We start from the raw sequence: 12,819 nt of genomic DNA on the forward strand, positions 1-12,819 counted from the left end.
GGAATCAGGAACCACATAACCACTGCTGGTTATATGCACTCAGCCTTACCACAGCATAAGGAATAGTGAGATGATTCCCCCTCACTATTATATGGGCAAGATATTTTTACTAAGACCCTGCCTTTTGCATGAGTTTCTTTTTTTTTTCCATTATAAAGATAATTCTGTCCCATCTATAAGCTTGAAGTTAGTATTTTTTTGTGAGTTTGTCACTTTATGCTTTTGAGCTGTAATCTCTGTGATCTATAATTGACTGGAACAAATACCTGTGCATAAACTAGTTATCAGCCTGCAGCTCATCATAATCCCTTTAACTTAATACTCAAGACAACTTCACATAAAACAGCATCAAAATATTTCTTAAAATTAGAACCTCTGAGATATCTAGAAAATGCATCTTTACATGCTATTAGCAATCTGGTCTCTATAAGGCTTATACACGTTATCAGGAACTTCAACATGCATGACACATCGACACAGGCTCACGGCCTGTTGCCCACGTATTTGCACGTTCAGGAGTCATGAAGAGAATTGCTACTAAGTGGGCAGCTTCGTGTCTACTGCTCCTTTGATCTTTTCAGTGACTCGACTTTGAAATCATACCAGAGAGAAAAAGAATCAAGTGAGCTGAATCAACCCCCAACAAAGCAAAAGACTGCAGGAACCTCAGTAAAAGCTGAATCATAGCCAAAAGGATCCATCTTGATATCTGTACTCTGTATTTCGTAAAACTGCTATCACAGGGAAAACCTGCAGTCAAGCACTGATCACAGAATTGAGCTGTTTCTATGAAAATAACTGGGAACAGCATGGACCAGCAAACAGGAACATTGAATGGGTGTTTCTCCTATTAAACAAAAAACCCCAGACTTTCTGGAAAAACTCCCTTGAAACTTCCAAAATTCTGGCAATAGTTTTAAGAAAACCATTTCTTTTACAACCTGCCCCCCCAAACCAGACGGGTGGCACTTGCAAAAATATTTTGGAAGAGCAAGAATATTTTTATAAAAATTAGGATGGTATCAAAAGACAAGGATATAAATTATTTTAAAACCTTTCTGGTGAAGATATCAAGAAGCTGACTGACCCCAACATCAGGTAGTCTGCTTATACATTAACATTTACCTACCTTATGCTTTTAGGGAAAAAAAAAGGATTAAAAAAAAAATAAAAATCACAATTGCATGTGAGTTTGCCAGCCAACCTCTTTGGCAAAAAAAAAAAAAAAAAAAAGCATTTGTTGAAACGGCCAGTTAACAGGTATCTTTCTCCTTGTCTTTCCTCTTTGTAGGCTTTACAAAAAATTTACTATTGCTGCATGTTTTGGCATTCCTTAGCCACATGTTGGTCTCATGCTCTTCAGACCACAGGCTGAAGTGGGAGACCTGACCAGCCTTCATCAAGAATATTATTCTCAGAATTGGGTCCAGAAGTTACTGTTGTAGATGTAGATAAACCTCTAACAGAAAGTATGTAAGTCCTGCCATGAATTATTTGAAACAGTCCCTCAAAATTCATTAAGTCACCCATCGCTCATCTTCCAGACCACTCATCACTGCAGATTTTACTCTGCTTTCTGGTTCTGCAGAAGACTCCAGCACAAAGGAAGAGAAAGTCACTGACAGACTGAGGAGCAGGTCATGAATTTCAACCAGATCTATCTCCACCTTCCTCAAAGGTACAGTCGTATACTCCCCCAGCAGGCCAAAGATAAAAGCACTGTCACAATACCACCTGCTTTCTTAAGAGCCCCAGAAATACTTTGCATTTTGATTGCACTAAATGGTTCGCTTATTAGCTATCCTGTTCTCCCATTCTAACATCCCCCTAGCTTTGCTGAATGCAAATTTTCAGCTGAATGCTTTCAGGTGCATCTATCCAGGGAACTGCAGGCCTGGCAGGCTGCCCAGCTTTCCAAGTAGCACTGAGTGCTTATGAATTCAGAACACCACAAAAAAAAAAAAAAAAGGAACTTCAATTAGCCTCAAAGATGGTCTCAGCCAGTGGATTAGGAGTGCTCCTCTTTCATGTAAGGACATCTTAAATCTGACAGGCCCCTGCAAATAAATCTATAAAGCTGAGAAAAATTAAACCAAAACATTTAAAACATTGGAATCTCTAAAAAAAGTTACATAAAAAGTCAAGACATCAAATGGGACATATCTTGAGCATGAACTTAAACAGGGGAGATTTAGGTTAGATATAAAGAAAAAAAATCTTTACTGGGAGGTTGGTAAGGCACTGCAAGAAGTTGCCCAGAGAAGCTGTGGCTGCTCCATTCCTGGTAGTGCTCAAGACCAGGTTGGATGGGGCTTTGAGCAATCTGCTCTAGTGGAACATGTCCTTGCCCGTGGCAAGAGTTTGGAACTGGGTGATCTTTAAGGTCCCTTCCAACCCAAACCATACTATGATTCAACATGAATCTTTTCATGGACTTCTGTGCAATCTCAAACAAGTCAACTTCATCTTTTGCGCATCCTTTTCTCCAGCTGTAACAAAATCCTTCTTCTGGGAGGGCTTGCCACTCTGGGCATTAATAAATAAAAGGGATACTTGTATTATAAAAGCTGTAAAGCAATTCTAGCTTATACAAATCAGGCATCTTGACTTCTTTTTATACAATCTACGCCTGGACTGCTACAAAGAGATGCATTTCAGAGGGCAAAGGAATGGTTAGCTAAATGTATGCTGTCTCTTCATCACAATGCAAACCACTTGCTTCTTCATCAGACATCTATATCTTCATTGTTTCCAGGTACTGTATGTCCTTGAGTCAGGCTGAACAGGAAGGACAGTATGTTTAACCACAACAGGCAACAATCTTCAGCAAATAAACTCCCAAACCACTATTTTTGGCTTTCCTCAGGACTACTTGTCATTACTGAAAGACAAGCACTTTTGCAAACACAACAAATAACTAGGCCTAGTTCTCTATACTTATGTTTCTTGGCTGTTTTGAATTCAGCCTCTCTTCAGTTCAGGCATTTAATAAGGGCTCATACCCACCTGGATTCTCTGATGCCTAAGTAGGGCTGAGCTCACACTGAAGTCTTTCTGTAAAGATTCTTTAGGGGTTTTTCCCCACCTCTCCCCAGTCTTGTAAAACCTGAGGAATATCATTATCCCTCTGCTAAATCTGACTGAATCTGCCATTAAATTTCAAACTTCCCAAGGGAAAAAATTAGCGGTCAGATACACACCAACAGACTGTGATCACAAACTTTGGTTTTCTGTGGCAAATAGGCTGAAAGCAGCTGCATGAAAAAAATCTGTTTACACACTACAAGTAATTTTCCACCATTAATAATTCTTTAAAAAAAAAATCCGTTTGTGAAAGAAAATGGAAAGGCAAAAAAAGTGCAGCCATTAAATGTTGGCGACAATTTTGCAAGGCAGAAATAAAAAACTTCAGACGTACTGGTGGTATTTCACAAATGACACTGAGTGGCAGAAAAGTGCTCTTTTTTTTTCAACATTGTAATGTACCTTAAATACCCACATGAATCCTCAGCAGTGCATGCTTATTGTGTTATTCAACCCATCTTCTACCTTTACAGTTCCTGTAATACAGGATATTTTCCAGGCAAAACTTAAATCTAGAATACTGTGTAGATAGAGCACTCAATTAGCTCTGTCTCTTAAAACTCATTTTCCTCCTCCTCTTCTATTCATGTTTCTGACACATGAGCTAGTATAATTTTTAGAACTCCAGTTATGTAGCCCCCTCGCTGCTGTTGGACCTCCCACTGCTTTCTCGACAGCCTTTTCTTTGGTCAAAAAGTAAAATCAGAAGATCGCTTTTCAAACGGAGAAACATCTGGCAACTGCGATTTCCATGGCAGTGTCTTGACTGCTGATGATTCTCAATCCAAACCTCACATTCAGAAGTTCACTCATGAATTTAGTAAGCTTATCTCTTTTTATCCTCCCCCTGTAGAAAACAAATTGTACCTATTGAAAATTTCATGCAAATTCAAGGTAACTTTTTTCAAATTGATTAAACATTGCTTAAAATTATTAAAATTCTTAATAATCTTTAGAAATCTATTAAATGAGTTAATCAAACACTTGACTGCATTTACATTCACCTTCCTGCAAACAGGTGCTACATCCTTTACATTCACAGTTATCTGACTCCAAATATTCCTTGTACCCGGGCTTCTCAGGTGCCTTTTGGACTGTTACGGCTATTGCTGGCTGGACCATCTGTTGCCAAGTAACATGGGGATACTTCTGCCTCTGTAGCACTAACCAAGTGAACCTTGCTCTTCAACTGGGATCTCCGTTCAGTAAATCATCCCCATATATGCTCAAGGGTTGTGATGAACATAGCTCTAGAAGGCTGAAGGCCCCAAATTTTCTTACTAGGTTTAGGAATCTGCAATTCCACCTCCCACCCATGAAATTATCTTGCTGTTCTGACAATTTAGTAAGCAAGAACTGTTCTTTTACTACTAGATTATATAAATTCTGTAAGCTTCCTATGAAGTGTGTAGGCATGATTAGTGTAACCTATTCTTTTTTCCCCAGTCTCTCATAAAAGAGAATCAAGAATTCAAATCTTCAACCATTAAGTCTAATCCTCTGCAATTATACATTATAGTTAAGTATTCAGTTACAGGATTCATATTATTCCTCTAATTATGGAATATAATTTCTCTAAAGCTCACAAAGGATGCTATACTGCTGCTGACTGCTCTGTGACAACAGGTTTAGCTTTAGAAGGCCAGGTACACCTTGTCTTCAGGGGAATGTGTCCCCATTTAATGCCTGTTTATAAAGCTGCAGATCATAAATTATATTATTGTACTCTTAATTACATGATCACACGCAATTCCTCTAAGAGTAGTCAGTAGCGCTCATCTGCCTCCACTAACTCAAGAAGAGTCTGACAATGATAACAGCAAAAAGCAGAGCTGCTCCCTGACTCATAACAGTATTTATAACACATGTCATCTCATCTAATTACATCTGAGCACGAAGTTTAGGTGCTTTGCACCCGTCAGTAGTAGGAGAAACTAACACTACCATGGTCAGCTGCTGAATGCTAGGTCTCTGACTTTGAACTATGAGGTTAGTGTCTGTATGTGATCCAAATACATTGAGCTACCTGTGCACATCCCATTACAAGAGCCAATCTATCCTGTATTTACAGGAAAAAACATTTTTCAAACGCTCAAAACTTGGCCCCAAATTAAAACTGATGGCAATACTCGAAGGTAGTCTTCCTTCATAGAGATCATTCCTCTGGCAAACATTCAGCTTTCAATTTCCAATCTTTTCAGAACTAAAGTTCTTTAGAGGAACACTGAGCTTACTTTTTTCATTATTAGGATTCTGAAATGTTTTCAATTTTTCTTCTTTCCCCACCCCTCCCATTCTTATTCAAGTCTTCCGTTATACTTTCAACCTCCAGTAGAAACCGTCTGGAAAATTTCAAGCTGAATGGTTGAAATTTCAGAAAGTTATGAGCAGTTGGAAGTAGAGGGAACACCTACAAATCCTGAACCAAAGCTATCAACAGCACTTCAAACTAGCATGCCTACAGCATCTTCAGATTATCTCAGCTCATAATAATCTTCTGAAAAGCATTTTTTACAAGAATCAGTTGGTTGCCTTGGAACCACACCTAAGGGAGGAAGGGTCCTTCAGCCAGCTGATACCACGAGTATTAGCACCCAGGAGGTTGTGTGAATGCTCTAAAGACCACACATCCTGCATCTACCTTGATCAGTCAGAGCTTGTAACAGTCAAGTAACAATTTACAATCCTGTGAAGTAGACAAACAACTCTGCTGACACATTTCTTATACACTGCTGTGGGCACTTAACACAAGCATTTCGTCTGCACTGCTGTTTAACTAGATGTTGACATTAAAATGCTATTTTTTCCTCAGATTGCATCAAATATTAATTCTAAAGTAGTTGGACTAAATCCAGATTTCAGCTAGTACAGATGTCATGGTCATATATCCTTCATTCTGAAGTCAGGCTAATGACAAGCTACATGTGAACAGAAGTTCCCGTGATAAAAGCTGTGATTCTTAAAAACATAATTAAGGTCGTTAAAATTACTGAAGAATTCCATGCAAATACAGAGGGTAAAACAGGCTCTCTGGAAACACATCTCCGGAGAGAGACACTTCTTTGCAAATACAGGAGCACCCTCTGGTGCTCAAACGCAGGTTGAGCACCTTATTTAAAACTCAATTCCCAAAATGATCTCTAAAAAGCTGTCTGTTTGCTGTCTCTTCCTACTGCACCATGCCTCAAAATTAATAACCTTATAAAAGGATTTAGAAACTACTAAATTATAAAGCACAGATCACCACAGTCTGAGTGATAAAGTCCTTTCACACAGGAAAACTGCTGACACACGAGCACACGGCCTTCTTCAATATCTGGCCTCCAAAAATGCCAACGCCACATGTTTTAAATGAGTATCAGAGCTGAGCACTCCAGGACAACTTCCAAGGGCCACCTCACAGAGCTTCTCTGATACTGAGAACATACTTCTTTATTATCCATTAGTGTGAGAAACAAAGAATTTCTACCTTTTGTATGTGCTTATCTGATTAGGGAATATCCTGACACAAGGTCTCAAGGGAGACCTTACCACAGCATTCCAGTACTTAAAGGGGGGGCTAAAAGAAATCTGGAAGTTTTTACAAGGGCATGTAAAGTCAAGGGGAATGGCTTTAAACTGAAAAAGGGGAGATTTAGATTAAATATAAGGAAGAAATTCTTCCCTGTGAGGGTGGTGAGGCACTGGCACAGGTTGCTCAGAGAAGCTGTGTCCGCCCCATCCCTGACAGTGTTCAAGGCCAGGCTGGATTGATGCTTTGAGCAACCTGGTCTAGTGGAAGATGTTCCTGCCCATGGCAGGGGAGTTGGAACTAGATCACCTTTAAGGCCCCTTCCAATCAAAACCATTCTGTTTCTATGATATTCTTGTTACACATGCAAAAAATTGCTAAGCTGTCATCCATATTGCTAAGGTGCAGCAGCATGTCCCAGAGCCCAGCTATACAGATTTTATTACCTTTATCAAACCTTACACTGCTTTTTCTCTTTTTCTTTCCATTTTGTTGGCTGTCAGAGAACTACCATGTTCCACCCACAAAACACAACTGAGTGACCTTGGTGTGTTGCTTACGCACCAGTGCCTCTTGTTTCCATCTGCCTAAGGAGACGATTAAACACAACATAGTTTGGGAGCATTAGGCCAAGCACAGTGCTTACTTCCAGGAAACAGTACTTTTCGTGATTATTCCCGGTAGCAACAACTCATGGAAACAGCCCTTTTCAGACTCACAAAAACAGGTGTTACCTACTATCAGTTTCTCACCAGTTAATGATTGGCAGGGTATACTAGCTGGATATACTAGATCACACGATGCTTTAGAAACTGGCACTAAAATGCTCAACTGAACAGTCAAAAATGCTTTTCAGAGGCACACTATTCTGTTTGAACAGAAAAGATAAAACGTTCAGGTTTTTGTGTTTAGCCACTGGCCACCAGGGTCTAGAGAATACAAGACACAATATGAGGCTGGGAACAGAGCCTGCTCAGCTCAGAGAATGCTAAGGCTCACCTTGCTATTTTCTACAATTACTCAACTGAAGGACACCAAAGACAGGCCTAAACCCTTCCCGAAGGTGCACAGTGATAGCAAAAAGGACACAAGTTGAAACATGGGACATTCCAGTTAGACATTAGGAAAAAACTTTAGCAGCTCGAGGGTGGTCAAAAGCTGCTGGCACAGGTTGCCCAGAGGTGGGTGCAACCTCCATCTTCAGAGATGTTCAGAACTTGCCTGTACATGGCGTGGCGCAGCCTTGTCTGGTTAGACCCGTTCTGAGCAGGTTGGAGGTCCCTTCGAACCCAAAATAATCAATCTACGATTCTTATTATAGCTTGGCAGCTCCTTGACCAAAGGTAACTACCATCTTTCCAAGCTTCCCCAGAGCCTATACAGATCTGTTGTGTGCATATATTAACAATGATCTAGATGTGCTTTCAAAATTTAAGACCTCTGGCAGGACATTCTTAAGTATAAATTTTATCCCTATCAAATCTGCCTGGAACAATTCCCTGAATAACCACCAGCTATGTCATCAAATTCTACTGTTTTTTATTTCCAGCTGAAAGTTTGTAACTTTATTCCCAGTGATGTTTCACCGAGTAATTCCTGAGTTTCTTCAGTTTCTGACAATGTAAAAAAGAAACCCAACACACAATGAGAACAGACGTGTCAGAGTTTTTAAGAACTGCACCTACAACCCAAAGAATCCAGAGAGACCTGGGTTTATCTGGGTGATAAATGGCGATGAGTACAGAATTTATCATTATGTAATCGTAGATAATTTTGACTATTATAATGTAAACTCTTTGAGCCACTCCATCAGAAGAGCCATCAATGCATCTAAAATTACTTTTAGAGGTGGCAATTTCTGCAAGCCAAAGCCACGATTTGGCTAGAGTAGGAGGTAAGTAATCCCATGGATTCTGAACGTGTCAACTTTAAACTTACAGGGCGGTATTTTATATAGCGCATAATGTCATAAAGATGGCAGCATCATACCCAGCTTCATTTGGCTGACAGAGGGCAAAGACTGCAATTTTATTGGCTACATTTTCTGCAATATACACAGCCTATCTGCTCGAGAAGTAAATTAACAGTATTTGGAAATACTAATTCAAGAAGAAACCACATTGTAATTTTGATGCTCATACAAAGACTCGCCATGCAATAAGCATTTAAAGGCTACCTGATAGCATTTTGCTTATTTTTTCCTCACGTTGCATACTTTGTCTTTCTCTGTGATGAAATGTTGCAAATGACAGTTAGCCATTAAGGAAAGAAACCTGTCTTTGCCACTGGTTTTGTCATGTAATCTTACACCTGAAAGGGTTAGGCCATGATGGAGCTGAAAAAAGTCAATTTAATTACCAGTTTGCACTCTAGTGAAATTGAGTCTTGTTTTAAGACCAAAGAAGCAAATCTTAAGCATTAGGAAATTGTCTTTTGAGGAGATTTTGCATCTTTTCCTAGAAGAGCTAAAAATGGTTTGGTTTTTTGATTTGGTTGTTAGTGGTGGTAGTGTTTTGTTGTTTTGGGGTTTTTTTGTTTGTTTTTTTTTTAATGGCAACTATTTTGCAACAAAAAATATATAATTTGAAAATTGTCAAAAGTTATTTTATAAACATGCACTTTTTTAGGAAAATCTATTAGCAGGAAGGAGTTTTGTCTCTTTATATGATCAGCTCTGAAAGACAGCTCTTCACCAAAGTTATCCCATTTTACCAGTTAATCCAGTATGGGTAATATTACTGGTTCCCAAATTAAACTCCTGTAAACAGAAGTATGTTGCACAGCTGCCCCATGAGCTGCATTGCTTTTATAAAGTCTTCAGCTGAAAATGTGATTGCACCATGATATGCTGGACCTTGAGGAACCCAGGACTCAACTTTTGTCAAGTTCTAGAAATAGCTGATTTCACTTCCTATTTTCTGACTTCCATTTTCCAAATCATGAAGTTAGTCTTTCCACTGATGAATCAAAGTGTTTTAAGAAATTACTCATTTTTATTCCCTGTCTAAATTGAGAATTCCCATGCTTATGTTCTCTAAACTGGGGGTTTTAACCAATGAACTGATGGTAATAACAACAAACATGTAACATACAACTTGTAAAATTTTCTGTTGGAATGAGCTGAACTGCTAATCTCCAGATATATTCAAGACTGTGGACAAAATTACAAGACTACAGTCAAATTACAAGACTGCAAGCTCTGGCAACCTACCCCAGGAGACTTCCTATCTATTTTCCCAACTTTGCAAAAAGAACTAAGGTAGTTGGACACTAAAATTCCATTGACTGTGTGCTTCTGCATCCACAAAATCAAAGGCAGATGGCATCATATTAGACAAGTCACCTGGCTTTTATGTGCCTTGGGTTTTTTATGGTCAAGACAGAAATGTTTGTCCATGCTGCTGTTCAAGGAGTCTTTCTAATGTATGCTACAGTTGCCAAGGGTGCAGGGGTAAGAAAAGTTGTTTTAAAGAGTGGAGGGAAAGGAAATAATCCAACTGCACCTGTGTACAGCCTCTCCAATTGCAATAATGCTCTGTATCTCTGCGACATATTGCTTGAGTACAGAGGCCATTATTTTCTAGCAAATGCTCTATTTCTGTATCTGTAACATTTCAAAGTGTCAGAGTGCACCAAAGTCATTAATAAAAAGACACTAACGTTAACTTCAATATATCCCTGCATTTGATTAAATGAAAGGCATCATTAAAGAATAATGAATTCCAGCAGCCAAGAGACAGCACATCTCAGACAGAGATAAGCAAGTTTCCTTTAGGGAATTTACTGCTCATCACCCACAGCAGCAATCAAGACACCAGAATGCCTTGGAGCCGATTTGAAATACTGCCTGTGATCTGATGACAATGAAAACTGTTTCCAGTGATTAGCAGACCTTTAAGCCAAACTGCTGTCACAGAAAGACAAATAACTGCAGGATATTTCAGGTCATTTCTCTCCTTATCTTAGCTTCCACCAGAGTTATGTGCCCAGTTTTACAAGATACACAACTGCTTCCAATGTACTGTTTCCATATGACTGAAGTACAGGGTCTAACACATGCTCCAAACTGATTCCACTAAAAAGTTATTGCATTTTTCTTTCTGCGGCTATGATATGACTTGTAAGATTTTTTTTCTGAGTGGAAATAAACATTTAAAATTATGCAATTTATACTACTGTCTGGAAGCAACACAGTATTAACAGTTCACTACTTTCATAACATAATTAGGTTCCTGAGGCTAAAATCCAGCTTGTAGATCAATATTTGAACCCACTGGAAGGAGTCTTTTGATGAGTCAATTGTTTGATTCACTGATCCTGAGGAAAGATGTTTTGAAGATGTTGATCAGGCGTGTAAAGTCATACTGTCTAAGTCACATAACTTATGCATTTCCCAGGATGCTGTGTCTATACCTAACTGGGCAGCATGCATTCCCAAAGCACCTATTTTCCCGTTGTCTTTCAGCTACCAAATTATTCTTACTGTATTTTAGGAAACTGGCAGTAGGAAGCACACGTAAGTGGGAAAATGGGTGGCTTTGTAAGCATAAAAACAAGAAGCAGGGCTGTAACACTTGAAAGACCAGGGTAAACTAGAAAAATCATCACGCAATGGAATTATGACAACAGATCATGCAGTTCCTGTCACTGAAAGCTTTTCAAAACAAATTTATCATTAAATATTTTGTAATATTTAACACCGCTTTAATCAGTTAACTTGGTGCCACCTCAGAAATTAAGGGAGGTTAGAAATACATCACATTCATAATGATAATCAACTACAACAAAGCAAACATTCCACCTAAGTGACATCTGTGCAAAGTCACAAAGCAGGACTTACAATAACATGAATAAATTCAACATGGAACTGAAAATTACAATTCTGCCTGGATTAAACCAGACTTGCAACCCTTATATTTGAAAACAAACATTGGCATTCCTACTTTAGTGGCAGATGCTGATCCTGAGTTTGTGTTCTGAAAGTGGAAACAAAGCTGCTACACAGGTTGGAGGAGAGGGGGCAAACCTGAGCTACTGAGACAGGTATTTAAAGCTGAACACACTTAGCAGGTGCATCAGCCAGGCTCTCATATGTATCTTGCATATGTGTTGAAGTACAAAATTCTATTCAAAATTGCTGGGTTTTAATCAGCTTTGCAACACTGATTTTTGCATATCACCTTCAGCAAAGGGGTGCAAACTGGTTTTTCATTAGTGCCTCCACCTCAACATTCCTGCATTACTAAAAAGAAGATCCAGGCAAGGACAAAGACTGATGCACCTAGAATGTATTCTATTCTTAAAATTCACCAGCTGCCTTCCCACTGGGTCACAGAACCATAGAATGGGTTGGGTTGGAAGGAACCTTAAAGCTCATCCAGTCCCAACCCCTGCCATGGGCAGGGACATCTTCCACTAGACCAGGTTGCTCAAAGCCCCGTCCAATCTGGCCTTGAACACTGCCAGGGATGGGGCAGCCACAGCTTCTCTGGGCAACCTGTGCCAGTGTGCCACCACCCTCACAGGGAAGAATTTCTCCCTTATATCTAATCCAAATCTCCCCTCTGGTAGGTTAAAGCCATTCCCCCTTGTCCTGTCACTACATGCCTCTGTAAAAAGTTCCTCTCCAGATTTCTCATAGGTCCTCTTTAGGCACTGGAAGCTGCTCCAAGGTCTCCCCAGATCCTTCTCTTCTCCAGGCTGAACTTTTTCAGTCTGTCGTCACAGGAGAGGTGCTCCAGCCCCTGGATCATCTCCGTAGTCTCCTCTGGACTCACTCCAACAGGTCCACATCCCTCTTGTGTGGGGAGCTCCAGGCCTGGACGCAGTACTGCAGCTGGGGTCTCATAAGAGCAGAGGGGCAGGATCACCTCCCTCGACCTCATGTTGATACAGCCCAGTTTCCCGATCTAGCCGGTTCCTAACTGAGGGCAGGGCGGACATGAAAACATCTTCCCGGTCGGGTCCCAACGAGACCTAACGGCAGGTTAGCACTACCTACTGACTGCTCCTCACAAGAGCCCTCAGAAGGGGCGAGACAACGGTCCAGGGCATACCTTAAGCCACCCCGCTCACATCGACGAGCGCAGCCCCTGAGGAGAGCCCTGCCGGGAGCCCTGCGCCCGCGCCGCGGCCGTTATTCCCAGCTGCACTCGGCACCACCTGCCCCGGGGCTGAGCTTCACCCCGCCGCCCGCCTCTGCAGCCGCCTAGAAGAAAGAGAGC

The 12,819-nt window shown here is 40.4% G+C and overlaps 1 protein-coding gene across 4 annotated transcripts in view; it reads right to left on the reverse strand.

The window, feature by feature from the left end:
• The window catches only part of NME7 (NME/NM23 family member 7), a 93,141-nt gene that overhangs the window by 79,921 nt on the left and 401 nt on the right, over positions 1-12,819 (reverse strand). The window contains exon 2 of one of the 4 annotated variants that reach the window (XM_065676653.1): positions 12,652-12,803. The exons of the other annotated variants lie outside the window; for them this stretch is intronic. The gene's annotated coding sequence lies outside the window, so the exon portion shown is untranslated. The remainder of the gene's footprint in view (positions 1-12,651; positions 12,804-12,819) is intronic. 4 annotated transcript variants of the gene reach the window in all.

Source organism: Lathamus discolor, chromosome 4 (assembly GCF_037157495.1).
Source record: "Lathamus discolor isolate bLatDis1 chromosome 4, bLatDis1.hap1, whole genome shotgun sequence".
NCBI lineage: Eukaryota > Metazoa > Chordata > Aves > Psittaciformes > Psittacidae > Lathamus > Lathamus discolor.